A 24,150-nucleotide genomic window follows, 5' to 3' on the forward strand; every position below is an offset into this window, starting at 1 on the left:
TCACCCTCAAGTTGTTTCAAACCTGTATGAATTTCTTTCTTCTGCTGAACACAAAAGAAGAGATTGATGTTCCCCATTGACGTCCATAGTATTTTTTTCCCGTACTATGGAAGTCAGTGGGGCCCATCAACTGTTTGGTTACCAACGTTCAGCAGAAGAGAGAAATTCATACAGGTTTGGAACAACTTGATGACAGAATGTTCATTTTTGCGTGAACTATCCCTTTAATGGTCTTGTATTACTTATTTAAAAAACATAATCAAAAACTTGTTTGATTTTAGATTTAAATTGTATTTTAGCACATTTTTAGCAGTGTATCAAATGTATCAAACACTTAGGACATAAATAAATTCAAATTTCTCATGTTTAAACATTTCATATTAATGAATTTGAATAAGATAACTGAATACTTTGATGGTTTCAGAGCATATATTTGAGTGCTAAAGTCCTACAAATGCGACAGAGAAGAACAAGCATTGCACATAGCGCTTATTTATGTGTAAATGTTTTGTTTGTCAGGAGGAAAGTGAGAAAAAGCAAGCAAGAAAGATGCAAGGAAGCATAAAGATTTTAGCACCATTTAAATTCTCAGTGTTAAGCTGGAACTCAAAAGAAAGTAGTTGAATAGCCTGATTTACAGCATGTTATGGGGTTTCTGGTTCAGTCTAGTCTGGTACAACCTTATCGGTCCAACAAGTCTGTGGTAAGCCAGAGACTGGACACATCACTTAGTGGTTGGGTGAGTCATGGTAACCACTGTATCAAACATGTCCTATCATCAGGGAGGAAGACTGCCATATGACTGCATGCCATAGAGAGCCCCATACCGCAAGGAAGTGCAGACTGATGTTAGTCATGCATTTCATGTTATTGCATGACTTACATGCTAAGAGGGTAACCAAGAGCATGTGTTGAACTGGTATTTAAAGGCCAGATGTGCTGACCTCAAGCTGTAAGTGTTAAACGGTTCGGCACATTTATTATCCTGAGCAACGACTTTTGAGTCATCTGCATAAATATCAATAACTGTGGGCTATTTATTGCCTGGACATACTATTCAGCTTTAGCTCACTCTCGCTTTAAGAGACACTTTATTTGCTTTCTTTCCCTGCTGTGCTTGAGAAAAAAGACAATAAACTGACTTGCAAAGGGTGAGTCAACAAAACAATTCAATATTTCCCAGGCCAACTTCATTCAGAATGAATGGGGAATTAAAGTTTGATTACTACTTCTTTCATATAGATTCTGGTCAGCTGATCATCTTGCAAGGTTTCAAAGTCAGGTGCAAAGTGCATTTAATGAGTTATTCTTGGCGTAACTATGTAGTTGTGGGCTGATTCAATAATAATTTTGACTTCAATAAGACCAGTTAATTTAGATTTTAGCACATTATTAACCGTGTATCAAATGTTTTTAGAGAGTATCAAAGCTTTGGATATAATTATTATTCCTCATGTTTAAACACTTCATATTAATGAATTTAAATAGGATAACTGGATACTTTGAAGGTTTCAGGGACTATATTTGAGTACTAAAATGGCCTGCAAATGCAACAGAGAAGAACAAACAAGCATTTTCATAGCACACCATTAGGAAGTCTGTCATTGTATGTATAAATGTTTTGTTTGTCAGTAGGAAGGTGAGAAAAAGAAAGCAAGAAAGAAACAGAGATGGATAAATAAAGGACATAATAGAGACTCATTCACTGCAGCCTAGACGTGGTGTCTGAGGGGAGTCAGGGAGGAGAGGCTGAGGGGTCGCCGCTGTAATTACATGACGGCTCTGCCAATGGGGGGGGAATTTCACCTCTCCAATCATCTGCTATTATCCTGCATTCCTGCAGGCCTGAATGCCCATGCCTAGCTCCCATTGAGGCACCTGTCTCTTCTCCTTCACCCCAGCATTACCCATCACTGCACCACATGGAGGAACACCCCACCTGCATTGTTCCTCCAGTGTTCTCATTTCAATTGTAATTTCAGAACTAGTGATTGAGCTTTATCATTACAGGTTAAGAATATTACAGGTAGATTTGATGGGCGTACCGCAACTTTGAATAAGCCTCACCCCTATTTAAAATCCTGCAGTGACAGCTTCTAAAACAATCCTCTGCCAGATAATTGGGTTTATGGGCTGGAGCCATGTTTGCTATTCTAAGAAGCCTCAGATTGTATTACTGTCCACACGTTGTACAAAGGATTGTATGAGTGAAGGGAATCATTAGAGGAAAGAATAAAAAAATTGTCATTATTTTCTCACCCTTATGACATTATAAACCTGCATGCTGTTATTTTTTCACTGGAACACACAAGGAAGAGTTTTGACACAGTGTCAAAAACCTTGACACTGCTCTTTTCAACACAACATTTGGTGAGTATGGGATGATTTTAGTATCAAAATGATTAATAAATGCACACACAATTATACATGAACTTGATAAATGTTGCAGATATGTTCTACGATTCACAAACAAATGCCTTTTAAAGGGTCTTATAATGCCACTTTTACAAGATGTAAAATAAGTCTCTGATGTCCCCAGAATGTGTATGTGAAGTTTTAGCTCTAAATACCCCACAGATAATTTTTTATAGCATGTTAAATTTGTCACTTTTTGAGGGTGAGCAATAACGCTCCGTTCTTGTGCGTGTCCCTTTAAATGCAAATGAGCTGCTCCGAGACAGAGTGACACGCGTCATAATCTGAAAACCACGCCCACAGGGGGGAAACCAATCCAACCGTCTCCTTTGACTTTTTATTGCGTGAGGCTGCCTCCTTGTCATTTCTGACTTATAACAAAAAACAGAACAATATCTAAAAGCTGCTATGTGACAAGGTGTACAGAAAACAAGCTAAAAAAAACCCAGAAGTTTTTATAAGCTGTCGACCCAAAAAACGAGCGTTTAAGGACTAAAAAGTGGATAAAGGCGATTGAGACAGAGCGCGACATGTCATATTACTATGAGAACTACGCCTATTGGAGGGTAACGTAATCAGCGACAGGAAATATAATATATAAAACTGACATTTAGATATTTGACTTAACAGTGACAAAATGTTTACTGCACACGTAGTCTTACTGAGGCATACTGAGTGTCAGGATCCCAAAATTTACCCATTCTTCCTGCTGATGCCTCACGTCTTATTGCCTATATCCACTTTTGTCTCCTTAAAGGATGGCTTTTACGGTTCGGTAGCTTATAAAAACTTAGTTCTGGGTTTTTTTAGCTTGCACACAGCAGCTTTAAGGCATTGTTCTGTTTTTTGTTATAAGTCAGAAATTACAAGGAGGCAGCCTCACGCAATACAAAGTCAATGGAGACGGTTGGATTGTTTTCCCCCCGGTGTGGGCATGGCCTAAATGTGCTCTGTGCCTATCCGAAGAGGGGCGGAGTTTCAAGAGCTCATGTTAGCAGTGCCGATTACCCCAGACTCACTGAAAATGTCAGAAACTGTTCAGCCTTTTATGTTCAAACCGGAGTTGGACAATGATGGAGAGACTCAAGAAGAAGTGATAACATGTAGAATGCAACAGGATGCTTCTGAATGGTTAGTTAATGAATTTATGTAGCTGATGTGGAGTTAACTATCTTAAAGTTATTGATTGCATATTCTATCATGATAATCTATAAATCGCTCGTGTGGGAACTGTTGTAAGATGCCTACAGAGCCAGATATGCTGCATGAAGATAGAACAGGTAAAGTTTGGTATAATTACGGTTATAACTTATCTTGTCATCTTGCTTTTATGACATGCTATTGCATTTGTGTTATGTAGCTACTGTATTGCAATAACATGGCCTCATCCCTTTGGTTGAGTGTTCTCGGGGGCAGAGTTCATGTAAATTTTAGGGTTTGTGATATCACCAACCCGGAAAGAAGCTCGTTGTAGTCCTTAAACAGAGAATTCTTTAAAAGAAAATATCTCCCTTTGCATTGAACATTGAGTATCATACCTTTGCAGACGTTATTTATGCTCTAACAGCAACATTACACACTAACTAAAGTTAAAAAAGTGAAATCGCAATGAACCACCCCTTTAATGTATGTGTGCAAAATTCAGAATTAAATGAATGTGCAGCAATTTGTACAAATAGGGACATTTTTGTGAATAAATTGTGACATTTTTGTGAATAAAAATGTGTTCTTTTGTATTAGTTGAGCTCCAAAAGTAACAACAAAAAAAAAGACATAAGTGTTTTTTGAAAGTAATAAATTCTGTAATTTCCACCACATCTCAAATTATGTATTTCATTACATTATGTGATGGAAATTAAATTAAAATAGTTTTTGGAATAAAATGGCCATCTCCTCACAGTAAGCATTTTATGTATCCTATATATTTAACTAAAATAAATGTTAACTGAAATAAAATAAAATATAAACTTATTTTATTTCAAACTAAAATAAAATCTATTTAGAAATATTTTTTATAAAATGTATAAAACATGACAAAACCACATACTGTAACAAAATTACTAAAAAAAAAAACTTTAAAATGGAAATATAAAAATAAAAACTAATTCAAAATATTAATAAAACTATAATATTATCTCAATGATGCTAAAATAACACTGATGTATGCATGCACAATAAAATTATTTAAAAAATGTTCAAACGTTTTGACAAAATTAGTTCAACTGGAAATGACCCAAAATAAAACCATACAGTATTATATATATATATATATATATATTATATATATATAGTACCTTTATGAACAATAGATATTAAAATGGTTTTTGTACATTTCAGCCTTTCTTTAGATTATTGTAGTTTTAAATAATTCATATTTTTATGATGGACTTTCATATTTTAAGTGTGAAAGGGTCTGGGTCTGGAACAAAGGTAAAACAATATAATCTATACATAAACGGATGTGGAATGTTTAGTAGCAAAAACAATGGATGACTGCGTGGTAAAAAGTTTCCAAGACAGTTGTAAGGTGACCTTCATTTGAAAAGAAAAGAAAAGAAAAGAAAAGAAAAGAAAAGAAAAGAAAAGAAACATTCCCATATGACTTGTACTCTATATTCCAAGTAGAATATAGTGCATGAGTCATATGGCTTTTTCTTTCTTTTCTTTCTTTCTTTCTTTCTTTCTTTCTTTCTTTCTTTCTTTTCCTTTTTGGAGTTTGAGAGATGTCATCACTATAACAAAGATCCTTTTAAACATTTGTTCCACAGAAAAAAAACATAACAACATGCACATTTGGAACAGCATTTTTAACTAATCAGATCAAATTGCCTTTGGGTCTTACTGTTGTATCAATTTGACTGTGTCCGGGCAGTTAATCATAATTGTCTCACAGGGGAATTCAATACTGCTGTGGATTTTGTGTAGCTGGGTTGTGTGATAGTCGTGTGATTGGTCGGGCTGTTTGAGAATGGATAGCAGAGCCGCTGAATGGTAAAACCCACGGGACACCTCCTGCTGAACAACTCTCAATAAGCGACCTCGCAAAAACAATAAAATATCCAATGTGACAACAACTGTTCCTAAGTGTATTTCATTACCTTGCTTTCGCTCTTTATTGGTCCTTTGTAAAGTAAGTTTGTGACTGCACGAAACGTACAATCAAAAGTATATTGCCTTTTTCCCAAGATATTTTATTGAATGTGTGTGTTGTCAGAAGGTTATGTCTGTTCAAAGGGATCTAGCTGAGTAGGATGGATACACTAAGAGTGATGGAGAGGAAATGTATGAAGCAAACATCAAATTATCATATAATCACACTTCAACAAAATGTGAGCTACGTGACTGCACTATAAACTGCTATTCTTCAGCAGACACCAGCTTTGTATTTCAGACACCTCGTCTAAAGGCGTCTCTCTGAAATGGTGGCCATAAAGGCTCATGAAGGCTGCTTTAAGAAGAACAGGCTATGCATAATAAAATTCAAGAACAGTTTCAAGCACCTCTCTGGAGATCCAAGTCACTAAATAATTAAGCAAGCTCTTGGAAGTTCTCCATTAATATTGTGCAATAAATGAATTTGAGGATGCTGGGAGGTGACGAGACAGATGCATGGCTGAAGGTGAGAGCAGCGTTCATGACGGAGCGTCTCCTGGATCCATCAAAACTCTGCAATTAGAAATGAGTTACAGCAGCTTACGTATGCAACAGCCTTAGCAGCACAGATGGAGTTGTGAAAATCCTGTCAGGACTTTATGTAGCGCACTCAGATTTATTTGATTGTTTTGGTATCAGTATGCATCTTTAAATATGTTAACGCATTATTTCTTGAAATCAGAGTTATTATTACACAAAAAAAAAAAAAAAAAAATGTTTACGATTATGCCAACAGAACTCCAATAGTCCTCTGAACAGCAATAAAAATAGAGTGGGAGCATTAATTCAATTTCAATTTGATGTACTTTTGTCTGTTTGATTCATTGCCACCCTGGAGGTGATTATAAACCGAGAACATAAACACCAAAGAGCACCAGCTGTTTGTTTTTGTTTTAAACACTGGTTTGATAATTGGAGTCTCCCACACCGATTAAAATGGTTTTCGTTTTCAGAAGTTGATTTGATATGCCAAGTCAATTTCACTATTTTAAGCTAGTCATTCCTAATGTTATTTTAAATAGTGACAAACTAACAGCTAAACTAACAAACTGCCTATGAATATTCTCCCTAAAAAGTCCCACAATGCACCATGAAAACCAGGGAGCATCGATACTCACTATGTCCCTTAAAGGGGTAGTTCACCCAAAAATGAAAATTCTGTCATCATTTACTCACCCTCAAGTAGTTCCAAACCTGCTGAACACAAAGGAAGATATTTGGAAGAATGTCAGTAACCAAACAAATCTCGCCCCCCCCATTGACGACCATAGTATTTCTTTTTCCTATATGGTAGTAAATGGGGGGCGAGATCTGTTTGGTTACGGACATTCTCAAATCACGTGAGCCAATTCACTACACAAAATGACAAGCGATGTATGTTTTTTTAATATAAACAATTATTTAATTTATTTCAGCATTAACATACATCGCTAGACAGTAATGAACAATTGTAATGAAATGATTGTAATGAACAATCTAGCTAACATTTATAATTTATTTATGGCAGAAATGTTGCATGTACTGTATATCTAACAAGCAATGTATTCATCATAATGTGCATTAAATAACATTTAAAAAATAAAATATTAAAGATATCAGTACTGCTGTTGTTCGGAAATACCATTAGTGATGTTGTACAACCCGAATTCCGGAAATGTTGGGACGTTTTTTAACTTTGAATAAAATGAAAACTAAAAGACTTTCAAATCACATGAGCCAATATTTTATTCACAATAGAACATAGATAACATAACAAATGTTTAAACTGAGAAATTTTACAATTTTATGCACAAAAGGAGCTAATTTCAAATTTGATGCCTACTACAGGTCTCAAAATAGTTGGGACGGGGGCATGTTTACCATGGTGTAGCATCTCCTCTTCTTTTCAAAACAGTGTGAAGACGTCTGGGCATCGAGGTTATGATTTTCTGGAGCTGCTGAAGAGTTTGTAGTCGTCTTTGATGTATTTTTCTCTATAGGTGAAAGATCTGGACTGCAGTCGGGCCAATTCAGCACCTGGACTCTTCTACGACGAAGCCATGCTGTTGTAATAGCTGCAGTATGTGGTTTTGCATTGTCCTGCTGAAATACACAAGGCCTTCCCTGAAATAGACGTCGTCTGGATGGGAGCATATGTTGCTCTAAAAGCTTTACATACCTTTCAGCATTCATAGTGCCTTCCAAAACATGCAAGCTGCCCATACCGTATGCACTTATGCACCCCCATACCATCAGAGATGCTGGCTTTTGAACTGAACGCTGATAACACACTGGAAGGTCTCCCACCTCTTTAGCCCGGAGGACATGGTGTCCGTGATTTCCAACAAGAATGTCAAATTTGGACTCGCCTGACCATAGAACACTTTTCCACTTTGAAACAGTCCATTTTAAATGAGCCTTGGCCCACAGGACATGACAGCACTTCTGGACCATGTTCACATATGGCTTCCTTTTTGCATGATAGAGCTTTAGTTGGCATCTGCAGATGGCACGGCAGATTGTGTTTACCGACAGTGGTTTCTGGAAGTATTCCTGGGTCCATTTAGTAATGTCATTGACACAATCATGCCGATGAGTGATGCAGTGTCGTCTGAGGGCCCAAAGACCACGGGCATCCAATAAAGGTCTTCGGCCTTGTCCCTTACGCACAGAGATTTCTCCAGTTTCTCTGAATCTTTTGGTGATATTATGCACTGTAGATGATGAGATTTGCAAAGCCTTTGCAATTTGACGTTGAGGAACATTGTTTTTAAAGTATTCCACAATCTTTTTACGCACTCTTTCACAGTTCTGCCCATCTTTACTTCTGAGAGACTCTTCCTCTCTAAGACATCCCTTTTATAGCTATAGCTATCATGTTACAGACCTGATATCAATTAACTTAATTACTTGCTAGATGTTCTCCCAGCTGAATCTTTTTAAAATTTCTTGCATTTTCAGCCATTTGTTGCCCCCATGCCAACTTTTTTGAGACCTGTAGCAGGCATCAAATTTGAAATTAGCTCATTTAGTGGATAAAAGTGTAAAAATTCTCCGTTTAAACATTTGTTATGTTATCTGTGTTCTATTGTGAATAAAATATTGGCTCATGTGATTTGAAAGTCTTAGTTTTCATTTTATTCAACTTTAAAAAAACGTCCCAACATTTCCAGAATTCGGGTTGTACGAAGACGTTGTCATGTCGCCGGAAATAGAGTCATCAGTGACCAGTGTGTAGTGGTTCTTAATGTCCTTACCAGTGCCTGAATTTGTGTACATGATATACTGGTTCATGACTTAGGAAGCTAGGGAGTTGATTGAGAAGCACCCAATGTTTCTCCAAGTGGTCCAAGTGGTGCTCAATGCAGAGCCAAATGACGTCCAGCTCCACTTCTCTGGACGTCATAGGTTGAGCTTGACCTAGTCCAGCTCCACCTCTGTGGATCTAATGGATGGGGGGATAGAGTTATGGGTAGGGTTAGGATGTGGTTTTACCTTCTAGCTCCACCCATTACACCCAAATTACTTCCAGAGAGGAGGAGCTGGACTTCACGCTCCATCCATGGCTCTGCAGTGAGCAAAAGAATCGGCTGAATGAGTGAATCATTGAATCATGTGAATGATGAAACCTGCAGAAAGAGTCACTAAAAATCCTAACCATGCAAAGGATGCCATTTCAGAAACAGCATTTGAATTATGTTTCAATTATTACATCACAAAGGAAAGAAAATATTGCACACCTTTTTAACTTCAAACCAATATAGTCATTCTCAAACAATGATAATAAATATTGTTAAGGTTCAAAGATCATCACACCCTGAATATGGCTTCAAAGATCTGTCTACTGTATAGTGAATGTCGTGTAAATGATTCATTGAGATTGAAATTATTTTAAAATGTATAATTTTAGAAAATTTTTATTTAGATAAGTGGAAGTGAGTATAGAAAAGTGCTTTATTCGGTTTCTATTACTACTATTCTTTGATATATGTGTTTACACAGTGCTTTTTATAAAATGTTCTTATGCTAAATTTAAAGGAACTATATAAAAACAAATGGTGTTCCCTTTCGAGGGAACTCGCTTCTGTTGATGATGACCTTCGGCGTAAGTCTTTATTTGAGCGCTTTATTCGGTTTTTATTACTAATGTTCTTTGATACATATGTTTACACTGAGTGCATTTTATTAATTTTTCTTATGCTAACTTTGCTCATTATGTGATCTCAACATAGAGGCCACCATGAGAGAGTCACTGATAGGAGTGTTCATCTCACTTTGAATGTGACTGAGCAATTTGGCATTTGATACATCCCAGCACTCCACCTATCACCAGCATAAACACAGCTGGGTTCAGTCTAAAATATCATGAGTTTTTCCACCTCCCTGTGTTTCTTTCAGCGTCTATTTATAATTTATCCCTCACTTATTTCTCACCTTCTCTGCTGATTACCAACACAGTGGGAATAAGAAAAAACACTTGATTGATCGGCTCTTAGGACTGTGTTCAGTCAGTGTGACTATTCAAACTAAGCGTAGCACATTACAACTTTCGGTTTAAAGAGAACAAGCTCTAATCTCCATGTTTCTATGAGCCCTGCATTCAGTCTTTCTGTCAGCCTGTCCCTCTCCATTCAGCTCAGAGGGGGACGATTGGTTGGAATTGTAAGGCTAAATAAAAGCCATGTTTGGGGTTTGCAGGGGCGCTTTCGGAGGCAAAACACTATCTGAGGCTGGCATTTCTGTCAAGCACAACAGGGATTAGGTTTTAGGGAGTGAGCTGATCCGACCACCAGAAGAGGAGAGAGATGGTGCCTGTGTTTAGAGAGGATGATTTGGGCTGCAGAAGCTGATATGGAACAGTAGTCACAGACGCTTAAATGCAAGACGTGGAAACCGAAGGGGGCACCATCAGTATAATCACTTGCAGAAATGTTATACAACTACAGCAGGCAGGAAATGGGCAGAGGATCATAGCTGGAATTTTCAGTGGGTAGATGATTCTCACTGAAAGCTGGAATAACATTCTACACCTGTTAATGAGATAGATCTATGTGACGATTTGCATAGAGGGAGACTGGGATTCATTTAACTCCTTAATGGTTATCTGATGGGACCTGTGATGAGTTCGAACTGGATTTATTGCCCGGTTGAATTGAGGTTGTGTTAGAAGCTCTTGCAGGCAGTAAATCACACAGGCAGGTGGTAGTTTCACAAGCATTTCATGAGCTTCTCCTCTATAATCAAGAAATGAGTGAACAGAATATTCACACTGTGATGCTGGTTTCACAAAGTGTGTGACGTCAGTTTTGACGTATGAATGTTTCATATGTCAGAATCCTGTTCAAAAGCATTGATCTTGACCTTGTATAAAACAATTTCTCTATGCATATAACTTGACTTAGGATTTAATTTTTTTAGACGTGCAAATTCTCAAGCATTTCATTCATGTAGTTTTTCAAAATAAAGCAGTTATGCAAGGCAATTTCACAATCATTACAAACATGAATGATGTCAAAACATATAGTCAACACTGTTTCACCCAACAGAATTTTTAATGATACTTTCACAAAGAAACGTGGCAGTTAGAGCCACATTCTTTTCATCGACATTAATAATACTGTGACCTTTGAACCAATAGCAATGTCATTTTAACCATGCAGAACACCTAGCAAATGCATAGGAACAGTTATTTTTTTTAGATTTGATTTTATTCTTTGGCTTTCAAGGTAATCTCACACTAATCAAATCCTGACTTTCTGTCAAGCTTATATTCTAATAACTTTGATTTTATGAGTTTTTTTATACAACAGTTTCACTCCTTTAATTGTGGTAGGGACTCTTTCTACAGGTTACATTGTTACAGCAGTAGGTGTAGAATGACTTCTTCAGTTGCGGTGACCATTTCAGAAAAAGTTCTTGAACAATGTTTCAATTATTACATCACAAAGGAAAGAAAATATTGCCCTCTTTTTTAACTTCAAACCAAGAATATAGTCATTCCCAATCAAAGATAATAAATATTGGTGAGGGTCAAAGATCACACCTTGCATATGGCTTCAAAGATCTGTCCACCGTAGTGAATGTCATGCAAATGATTCATTAAGATTAAAATGATTTTAAAACTTGGCATTTTAGAAAATTTTTATTTAGATAAGTGAAAGTGAGTATAGAAAAGTGCTTTATTCGGTTTCTATTACTAATATTCTTTGATATATGTGTTTACACAGTGCTTTTTATAAAATGCTCTTATGCTAAATTTAAAGAAACTATATAAAACAAATGGTGTTCCCTTTCGAGGGAACTCGCTTCTGTCGATGACGACCTTCGGTGTGAGCGTGTCTGAAGCACTTGTGTAACTAGTCCAGTCCCTCACAGAACAAGGGTTACAGTCTTACCTGAAATGTTCCCCTGATTTGCAACAGTAAAAATAAACTTTAAAAACCAATAAATCATAAAATGTTTGCATATTTATATTCTGTAGGGTGAAAACAATTTATGCACTGTTAAAAGTTGCATATTTTATCGAGTTTGAGAGATATCGTGTGTAACAAAATCTGCAGGTTCCTGCCATACCTCTAAGAGGTATCCTGGGATGTAATTACAAAAATATAACATTTTTAAAACAAATAAAATGGTTATATTGTGATTTAGATTTAATTTAACCAGTACAATTTAATTAAATTTAATTAAATTGTTTTTTTAAAAAAAACCTTTTGTTATATTTTAAGAAAAAGTTGTGTCCCCCAACTTCATGTCTGTGGTGTTACCAGGGATGGGCAGTATTTATGTTACATGTATTTCAAATACGTATTTCAAATACAAAATAGTATTTTGTAATTTGTATTTGATAGGGCTGATGAAAATAGCTTTGTATTTTGTATTAAAATACTTTAGTGTTTTGTATTTTTGTAGTTTTAAAATACTGTAAAATACTTTGTAAGAAGTCTACATGATGACATCATAAAAATGCGGCCTCTGATTGGTGCTTACTCAGTGGTTTGCCCAGACTTGTTGAGTTCAGAACAGATGTTAAGTTGTGGTGTTCGTTTTAAAAGCCTAGGCTAAATAGTTTACCACTTTACATAATGTTCTTGAAAACTATTATACCGAGCAGCAGCCCCCTATATTTATGATTAACATTCAATTGATTAATTAGTTATAAACTAGTTTCTATGAATACAGGAGCCATCAGTTGTCTTCTTATGAATGACTTGTTTGTCATTGAGTCAGTGTTGCTGATGCAAAGTAGGCCCTTCGTTACCAAACATCAAGTAACTAAATTAGGAAACAATTATAAGTCATTCGCAAACTGTTAAAAATTAAACTGTTGGTTACTTTAAAACTAACCTTCATCTGGGAGATCACAGGGATGTGTGAATAGTTGATCTGTTAAATCCACAATATGTAAATTTTTCGCCGCTAGAGGTCACTTATTCAGTTGCTTATCCTTGATTTTGTGGAATCAAGGGATGTGTTGTTTTCACGTCTACAGCCAGTGGAAAAGAATCGGGACTGGGACTCGGGCAGAAATCATGTTCATGGATGAGATTATTAACGTTACTGTAGTATAAAGCAGAGCAGGGCGAGTGATGTTGGAGCTGAATGAGACCACTGGAGAGATTGCTAATGAGAGACGAGCGCGACATGTCACGAGAGCAGCAGAACTTTTATTATGCCACAGTCGCCGCTTCCGCTTTTGGTCTAGCATTTGTGGGGTAAAGCAGCGCTGTTTATCATATTAGATATATTTATGTGTTGAAAGTTGTTATAATGCTACTCTGTGCGTTTGCTTGGCAGCTGCTATGAAACACTTGTTGCACACTGCAGTAAGCTAGATCGATATTAGTCATGGTAAAACATGGTACTCGCGCTAAATCAAGAAAACGAGATTTAAATGAAGCTATATAACATGATTAGTTTTCAGTCGATGAATGGATCCAAACAGTTCCTCATCTGTCTAATGAAACATATGATATGTTTTATTAGACAGATGAGGAATATATTTGGTGTTTCCATGGTTTCTACAAAATAAAACCGAAAACGAGGGTATGATGTCATTGATAGGTGACACACGGACACGGCCCGTGTCCTGGTTAAAATTGCATATTTCTCTGGATTTAAACATTCTTGGAAACAGTTGGGATAATGTAAGTACACAAGTCAACAAAATATATAACATTGTTTGAGTGGTTTTTGGATATTTTAATCCAAAAATCCTACTGTACATATTGTGCCTTTAACTGGTTGCATATGTTAGATTTATTGCATGACTCAGGCAGAGAAAAGCTGGTGCTATCAAACATTGTTTACTTAATCAACTGAGTCAGTGTAATGGTGAAGGGATAGACCAAATAGGCCAATTGATGGAAGGTTTGCGAAGAAATTTCATGCTCTCTTGTAAAAGTATTTTTTAGTATTTTTAAAAAACGAAAATACAGTAGTTTATTTTGATACATGGTGTGGCTGCTGTATTTTGTAGTTTATTTTGATACACTTAAAATCAAGGTATTTGGTATTTTATTTTAAAATACATTTTGATGTATTTCTGCCCAACCCTGGGTGTTACAGTAATGGATGTTGCCCATTTAAGAAAAGGGGTAATTATATTTGAGTACTTTCTGTGTGTAGAGGTCATTGCAGGTGGTGGTTGATCTAAGGGGTGCATGGGGAGTTGATTAATTTTCATAAATTTTTCAAGTGTCGCACTTTATTAGAGTCTGTAATGCTGATAACTTACATATTTTTTACATATTTTAATACTTTGGAAAAACTTCACCAGTTAATTTTTTGTTCAGTTTTATTCTATTCTATCAATTCTATTCAGTTTTATTCTATTCTATTTGAAAACCTGGCAACCCTGCATGGTATACTTTGTTCGTTTTTGCCATGTACCATGGTACTAAACATGCTATTTTGGTATCATGCTATTCTTGGAATTACATTGGACTACCATATAATACCATGGTTTAAATGTACCATATTATTACCATCACTGTACCACAGTGCAGCCACATTACTTTTTGAGCTGCATCTAAATGCCGATGTACGTGAAACATTCAGTATTATGGTATATTAATCAAAGCACCATAATATTACCTTCTCATACCATCATAGTACTATGTAAAAGTGAGAGAAAACAAATAAATTCGAATTGAAATTACTTTTCACTTCCCTGGACATCTAGAGCTGCTCGATCTTTGAGCTTCCTAAAATCTCTGACCAGATCTGGTCCTGAAAATGCTTCTTAAACAAAAGACATGACAAACACCCACCCTGAACTCTGCCTCAACCCCCTCCACTCTTCCTTTCACTGGTACGCATTGAGTGTAGAGAGAGATGTATAATAGGTGCACAAGTGAATAGCTCTTTGACCCCCCGTGCCGCTGACAGTTGGTGCGTGTGTCTGTTTGTCTGAGTATGTGTGCGTTGAACTACGGCTGCACTCGGATTCTGTCATACAACAAGCCCACGCACTCCCTGCCCCATTGCTGCATTTTAAATAAAGGGCATCTGGAGAGAGCAGTGACCTGTCAAAACCTCCACAAAGCCACACGTGGATGCGACAAACTGCACAAGACAACACTGCCCCCACCAGGAGTCTGAATGCACTGCGTCTGTGAGTAATCCTGAAATCTTTCAATAAAAAAAAATTCTGTTTTGCTACAGGCAGTAGATTATCAGCTCTATGCTATGAAGGCGTACAATCTGTAAGTGGTAGGATAAAAGGATGAGGAGTGTATTAGCTCAGTGTCGATACAGCAATATGTCACAGGAGTGTGTAAAGAGCGTGATGGAATTGTGATAGACTAGGGAGTGATTGCTGAGAATACAATGTAAAGGTGCTTGTAATATAATTTCACACAAACTACAATTGAACACCATGGGGGCATTCTGATCGTACTTTTGGTCCAATGAACCATATAATAACAGTTAACTGAATAATATTACAAGTTTAAATATTTTCTTTTCCGTAGGGAAGGTTTACGACCAGGCGACACACACTAGAATGTCCCCCAGACCAGCTGTTTGGCTCGAATGTGAGTTAGAAGAGTTTGATTTAGTGAAGAGTTAGAGAAGAGTATTCCTCTGACTCCCATTATGGGACAATCAGCCTGAATATACACTATATCAATGTGGCTTTAAAGCAACCTGTGGGCACAGCCCTTTTGGCTAATCAATCACATTCTGGGCAGATGCCCAACCAAATGTCTACGCCAACTAGCAACTGAGCAATTTTGAGCGATCAGGCAGGATTACCTGAAATCTTTCTTCAGATAGAGATCTAAATGAAGGTTTGGGGGGAGCTTGATCATCTAATCCTGTTAATCACGACATAAAAATGGCATGATTTTGTCTGCTTGTGTTTGCAAAATTACCAGTCTAATAGATTTATTTAGATTTATTCTTGCTATCAATTCATAAAGGACATTTTTTAACATCTAGTTTATACTCCCATCCCCTTGCCAAAACTAGCCCCCAGCCACTCTCTCCATCCTCCTTTACTTCCTGCTTTCCTTTCCCAGTCTTTTGACAGCTTTGCCTTTGATGCTGCAGCACCACATGGTTTCACATGCCTTGGTTTCCCCGGAAGAGTTGGACAGACTTCTGTGAGAGACAGAGACAAGAAGAGAGAGAAAGAGAGAAAGGAGGACAGTAAGAAGAAGGGAAGAAGTAGAGACGATGCCAAGTCCAAGGAATTTCTGTACTGCTTGTAGATCTTTAATTGGAGATATGAATGGGGACTGGTCATGACTTTTTTCTTTTTTAGCTAAACAGTGAGACTAATTAAATTGATTCTATCAAGCAACAACTGAGGAATAGGTGGTTGCATCAGGAATTACTGAACGGCCAGCGCTATAAATCTTTTGTCATAATTCCTCAGGCAATCATGACAGGAACGTGAAAATCCCTTAAAATGAATCAATGTGATGTGAATTTGCATTAGAATCAAAAGCATTAGATAGTATCTGCTTTGGCAATGCAGATTGTCACACATGAATTACAATGAGATCTTGGCAAGCCATTTGTTGCTCAAGCATTAAAGTGATAGTTCACCTAGAAATTATAATACTGTCATTATTTACTCACCTTCATGTTGTTCCAAACCTGTATGCTGTTATTTTTTTCTGTGAAACACAAAAGGGCGATTTTGAATGATTTTTGCAACTTTTACAGCAACAGTTCGTAGACACTATGTCTGTCAAGCTCTTGAAGCACCACATAAGGTTTAGTTCAGTACATATAATGACTTTTTTATAGGGCCCTGAAATGTAATCTGCTTTCACACACTTAGATTTGTCAAAATAGTGCCAATCTGCAGGTGAATGAACAGAATGGAGACTGAGAACTCGGATGATTTTCTCTAAGAACCATCTTACAATTTTTACTAATATCATAGTTAATAATATTTGGACTGTATATTTTTAACAAAATCCCCTTAAAATGTTTTTCCCCCCTAGTATTTTGGAGAGATTCAATATGAACCGAATCAGTCACTTGATTGACAGCTTGTAGCAATGCTTTTTTTGTGAGATGACAGCTTGAAGAGGAGATGATAGGTGTGCAGTCATTACTTCTGTCATCAGACTGAGAAGCCAAAGGTGTTCTGACACGTAAAACAAGACATAAAGGCTATGAGACAAACAAGAAGACAAACAAAACAACCTCTGATAGCACTGTGATCCAGAACACTCTTGAGGACGTGTTTGGAAAAAAGCTCCTCCTCATATTTTACCAGCAGACAGAAAAAAAAACTCTGAAATGCTTATTATCTCAGAGCCTCCAGCCACAGATGAGCCAGCAAATGTGTACAAACCACAAAAAAAACAGAACAGTCAGTGATCTGAAGGCCTCCACGGTGAACTGTTCAAATCTAAGACATTGCTGCTCCGGTAGCCTGTATGAGATTCCTGATTTGACCCAAATGAAGCGACTTTTTCTGCTGCATCAACTGCTCTATCCCTTCACAAACATTTTGCATAATAATCATGCAACGAGTATCATCAGCAATCAGCGAGGACATCAGAGAGGAGCAGGCTGCTTTTCAGGTTCAAAGCTGCAAAGGCCAGTTCTTTGCACTCAAGATCAATCACCAAGCAATGCCCAGAGTAGCTAAGATTATACATGCTGTACATTTCAATGATTTCCAACAAGCCTCGAGAGCATCCACCATGACAGCCCCTAGAAGACTGCAGATCACTGGAAATTTCTATCGAATTGGTACCATTGAAAATCAACAGCTCTGAGGTCAAATCAGGAGATTCTCAAGGATACACTGTTTGTTTGCACTCTATCAGAAGAGCAGACCGACTCGTGATGGATTTATGTCAGCATTCACAGACGTTGCAAACGTGATTCTCCACATCTGACAGGACTAGCGTGCACAGCACACTCCACCATCCTGAGTGTGTTCAAATGTGCCAGTCAGCTTGCACATGCAGAAGAGCATCTGAAGGGCAGTGGATAAGGCGACTACACCTCTCTATCATTGCAAGAGGAAATTGGATGGCAGGGTGTGAGATGAGCCATTTTCCAGCCCAATTGCAACACGGCGGCTGCAAGGGCAGTGTGTCAGTGGCAGAAGGTAATCCTGCCTGGCCCTTCTTGCAGCATCAGGCATTATTCAAGGCTCTGGGGGAGCAGTCATTACCACAGTGTTAATGTCCTTCCTCTACTTCCTGGCCGCCAGCACTGAACATTAACATGCTCAGGGTGAGGCCTTATTGTCGCTTTCCATTTCTTCTTCTCTGTCTTTAAGCCTGCAGTTTCTTTATTTACTCTTTACTTCATTCAGTTTACATTTTCAGGTCGACGTAACAGTAGTAGACATGTCTGTAAATGCAACTTAATGTCACTTACATAAAAGCTTTATTTTAAAAGACAATGAAAACTGCATGTTCATTCTTTCCATGTTTTTTAGAATAATTAAGTTACACTTTGTGCAGTGAATGAACTTATTTTCCATGCTGCAGCATATACATAAACTTTTAATGATAGTAAATGGCTTTTGAATAGGCCTATATGCAATGAATAATGAGATGAGACTATATCTTTTAATTAGCTTAAACAGTATGGCTTTAGCAATGCCAAGGTCATGGTTTCAATTCCAAGGGAATGCATGAACTGATAAAATGTATACAATGCAATGTTGCTTTGGGGTCTGTGAAATGCATAAATGAAAAATATTTATAAATAGCCTATAAAAACATTAATTTATTGTTGCACTGAAATGAAATAACGGTAAATACAGCAACTGTTTGCCAGCAAAATATTAATCTTAAAAATTGTATTTTTGTCCTAATGTGATATTTGCCTTTGATATATTTATGTTAAAGGGGGGGCTATCACACACAGTTTCTGCCAATCTCATGTTAATCTTAAGTACCTATAGAGTAGTATAGCATCCTTCATATCGCCGAAAAGTCTTTAGTTTTATCATATTTATGAAAGACACATACGCTCTACCGAGTCTTTCCGAAAACAGCCGAGTGCCTGGAGGCGTGTCGTTGTGAGCGGAGCTAGAGTAACGAGCTATCACGAGCACACGCAGCGTTTGCGTAGAGATCGGCTGCAAGCTATCAATGGTGAGCTAAACAAATATATTTAAACACACGCAATACACCATCGCGTTATCCATGGATAACTTTTGAATCACTATAATGAATATAGCGTATAGTGAATGATGAATAATGAATTTATGAATTCACTACGTTCGTGTTGTTTACATTATATGCACTTAGGCGCCTACTGCCAACAAAACAGACATCTGAAGCAGTTTTACTCACCACCTGCGGTTCCAACTCATGACCGCGATCATTGTCGCTGTGACCGCTCCATCTTTCAGTTTCAAACGTTCTGTAAATCCAGCGTAGAACTGGGCCTTGTTTATGAAACCATAAGCGCCGATCCCGAGAGCTCGAACAGCCATGGAAAAACACAAGATATTCTCCATTAATTTTAACCAATAAAAACGTGATTCCAATTATCAGTTTCTATGGTTATTTTAATGACAAATATCGAGAGCGCATCAATGTAAAGCATGAGCACAAAACTCTCAGCTCCACTTAACGCTGGGTTCTTTGAGAAGCAAGGTCATCTTTCCCTCACAAGCAAAAACACACTTCTTTGGTGACATTGTTGATTTTGTGAAGTCCTGTGACCTGTGCAGAGCTGCCGACGACTTCCGTAAAGCCGAACGCGCGTTGATGGGCGTGCTCTTGCGCTCTCTGGTCGACGTGTGCGCGCGCGCCCTTCCGGGAAAAGTGCCCGTACAAGGAATTCCGCCCCCGTTTATGTCAACCCATGTTTAGCATGATAATCAAACTGTTTAACAGTGCAAATAAGCCCTCCTTTAATGAAAGAGCAAAAACTATGTTTTAGTTAAAGGGTTAGTTCACCCAAAAGTGAAATTTCTGTCATTAAGTACTCACCCTCATGTCGTTCCACACCCGTAAGACCTTCGCTCATCTTTGGAACACAAATTAAGATATTTTTGATGAAATCCGAGGGTATCTGATCCACATATAGGCAGCAATGTCATTGCACCTTTTGACGTCCAGAAAAGTAGTTAAAAACATTGTTAAAATAGTCAACGTGACTACAGTGGTTCAATCTTAATGTTATGAAGCAACTGAACATGCTCACATGTTCAGCTTCGGCCAATACTGAGTTGGCGTTCGGACGTAAATAAGGAAGGCTGCACTGAGTTCACTATGTATGACAATGGTTCAAACTGTTGAATAAAGTTGTTATTTTTGTTTTGTTTTTGCGTACAAAAAGTATTCTCGTCGCTTCATAACATTAAGGTTGAACCACTGTAGTACCTTTCTGGATGTCAAAAGGTGCAATGATGTTGCTGCCTATGTGTGGATCAGATACCCTTGGATTTTATCAACAAAAAAAAACTTAATTTAAAGATGAACGAAGGTCTTAGGGGTGTTCAACGACATGAGGGTGAGTACTTAATGACAGAAATGTCATTTTTGGGTGAACTAACCCTTTAAATAATGCACAATTAAGCCCCAGCGAGTCCTTCAGACTGATCATTTTATATTAAAGATGTTAAAGATTGTGATTAAACTCTGTAGATAACACATTCTCAACAGTGTTGCCAAGTCTGTGGTTTTCCCATGGGCTACTTTTACACTGTTGCAGTGGGTTGTTTTTTTAGTCTGTGGGTTGAAGCGAAGCCTAACATATGAGATAACATTTAACAAATATATATTGTAAAATATTGTTATCTAAAAAAGCGTATACTAAAAGGCCTTTTACTTGCTAAAAAATATAAACTATCAATCAGACAACAGAAGGCATGAAGTTGATTGTGTACAACAGCTTTTTTTCAGCACAGTTTTGAACATGTTGATAATTTAGAGGCCTTAGAAATCTGTGTATCAAATATTATACAGCAGGCTTTATAGGGTTAATGGGGGATGTCATGTGCAAATCTGCAGAACCTGATTCCACCCAAGTGCAACATGTTCCTGGATCAACATCTTTGTTGATCCTGGAACAACATTCCAATCAACCAATCAGAATTGAGGGACAATTTTACAGTTTATGTCAAGTTCAAGCTTACAACCAGGGTTAGGTGCTTCTACATTAGTGTTATTCATCTATAATTTCCCTCTGATTTTAGGGATAACTTATGGGTAGTGTTTGGTTTAGGGGTAGGGGTAGGACTCAATTTTCAGATAGGAATGTTGTTCCAGGATCAACAAAATATGTTAACCCAGGAACGCGTCTAACTCGGCAAAATCAGGATGTGCTTTAAGTCTTCCCGTTTGCTTTTAGTTGCTTAGATCAGTGTTTTTCATTTTGTTTTTTGTTTTTTTGTTTGTTTGTTTTTTTCCATCAGTACGATACAGGACACAAACCAGAAATGTGTTCTTATTAACTGTTGAAAACACCTCTAAAATAGATTTATTTCTATTTTTCTGTTTAGGTTTAATGAGGCCAAATCTTTCCAAGTAGCCGAGAACCTGCTTGCGTACCCTGTGTTCAGGAATTACTGAGTAGAGGGTAAATTATCCTGGTAGATGTGACAACAGCACACAGGTTTGTTCACTGTTTTTTTGTGTGGAACTTACTTTTTCTCTTACACAATATCCCTTTGGTCATTATACACCTATTACCATGTGAGTTTGACAAAGCCTACTGTGTCTTTCACACTGTGAACTTCATCTACAGTCACACATGAGTCTCACACAAGACCACATACTATGCAGCAGGAGCTGAATGTAACACAAGCAGTTCCTCTACAAGACAACTGTCATAGTTTAATCTGACATGTCACTCCTGTTCTGTTCAGGCATCTGCTGAGAGAGAAGTCAGACAGGTGGGTCTTAGAAGACAGAGGTCAAATCTGACACAGACAGACAGTGAAGTGAGCATCAATGATGACTGAGAGAAGCAGACCCGAACCAACCGATCGGTATGGTTCATACTCTGGTAAAACACAACATAAAACACATGAAATATAAGAAAAGTATTTAGGTCAGAGAAGAATAAATATGTTTTGATGTGAATAAGTGAATGTTGAATAAGCACATTACTTAGCGAAGCTTGTAAAACCTTTTAACTCTCATTATTTATATTTGGCTAAATCTGAAAACACAGCCTCATTGCTCCTTAAAGGGACATATTCTACACTTTTGTTTTGAATTGAATTCTATTTTAGTCCCCGAAGTCCACTTATAGTCTTCTTGCATCAGAAACAGTAGTAATTTAGTTTCACATCATAATTTCCTTTTTCCACTCTCTATCTCAGACCATTTAAACGGAATTAACCAGGCTGTTTTTGCTGCTGTACCACAAAGACTTCTATATGTAAATTGTATGCTGTGATTGACTAACCTCTTTGTATGTAAAACACTACATAAGCATTGTTTACACAGTTGTCCAAGCATAAACTGAATAGTTGATATGTAAACGTGGGTAGTCACATGGTAACGTGCTCATGGTTATGACTGATTTCTGAATGATACATTTTATGTACCCTATATACAGTATATTAAACTCTTATGTTTAAATGAAAGATGTTATTCAAATAAATAATTATATTTCTATTATTAATTGCAAAAATATTGACTGTTCCCCATCTGCCAATGGTGTGTGTGTGTTTCTATTTAGCTTTATTTTTATTTCAGTTTTAGTAATTTTGCTAATACATTTTAGTAATTTTTAGTCATTTTAGTACTTCATCTTTAATTTATTTTTGTCAATTGCCAATGCAAAGTTTTTTATCTATTAGGTGTGTGTGTGTGTATATATATATATATATATATATATATATATATATATATATATAAAGAGTTCCATTGCAAAAACCATCTGAAGTGCCATCTGATATTTTCTTCTAAAATTATCATTTTTTATCAGACTCCTACGTTTATGTTCAGTTATTTCACTTTTACGGCAATGAAAAGGACTTACTGATTGCCATTAAAGTGAAATTACTGAACCTGAACATAGGAGCCTGATAAAAACGCTCATTTTAGAAGAAAATTTCAGATGGCAATTAGAGGCTTTTGTATCTGAAGTCTTCATATATATAAAATTAAGGAAAACACTGGCCCTACCCAGTGGTTGTACCATTGGTTGAGCCAGTGATGATGTGCCGACTGTTTGTTTTTTACGCCACAGAGTCCTGTGTTTTACACTGTTTCGGGAATATTAGCATTAAATATTAAATATAACTGCATATTAAGATGGAATAGGATAAAGTATTGTAACATAAAAAAATGACATTCTTCAGCTCAAGTGCCAAACTATTACTGTCACGATCACTGTCTGTTCCTGTCAGTTCCTGGACTCCACTTCCCATAATCCTCCCTTCCAATCACATGCACCAATCACCAATTGCCACACACACCTGCAGATCATTACCTGGACTATTTAAGACACACACACACACACACCCTTTGCGAAGTCTTGATTTGCCCCGGTGATCACTTCTGAGCGTTTTCTTGTGGATTGTATTTCTGTTGCCATTGGACTGTTTATTGGACTGTGTTTGTTTGCCGCCTGCCCTGATCCTTGCCTGTTATTTGGACTGTGTTTGTTTGCCGCCTGCCCTGACCATTGCCTGTGACTTTACTCTGCTTGTCTGCCGCCTGCCTCGACCATTGCCTGTCCCTGTTTGTGTCTCTGCCTTTGCCCCTGTCTGCTTTGGTGTTTATCGTAATAAAGCTGCAAATGGATCCTCACGCATTCGACCCATCATTACAGAAGACTTCGCCATCAAACGATCCAGCAGCTTCTACGAGCGCTTCCAGCCCCAGCATGGACCCAGCAATACGTCTCGTCCGCCTTCGGCAAGGTAATTCTACACTCGAGGACCACATTCAGAAGTTTCTAGACATTGCCTATTTATCTGACCTGCCTGACTGTGCCCTCATTGACTTCTTTGGCTATGGATTAAACGAACCATTGAAGGACTACTTACTTATTAATGGTCCCCGAGGGTCGTTCGTGGAATTTCTGGACTTTGCTCTGCTTACTGTTGGTTCACTGTTTACTGTGGGTGTCGCGGAGGAACGCGACACCTCGTTCCCCCATGTAATGGCTGCCTCTAAAGAGAGCATTCACAAAATGGCGGCCACA

The sequence above is a fragment of the Ctenopharyngodon idella genome, chromosome 14, assembly GCF_019924925.1.
Source record: "Ctenopharyngodon idella isolate HZGC_01 chromosome 14, HZGC01, whole genome shotgun sequence".
Classification (NCBI taxonomy): domain Eukaryota; kingdom Metazoa; phylum Chordata; class Actinopteri; order Cypriniformes; family Xenocyprididae; genus Ctenopharyngodon; species Ctenopharyngodon idella.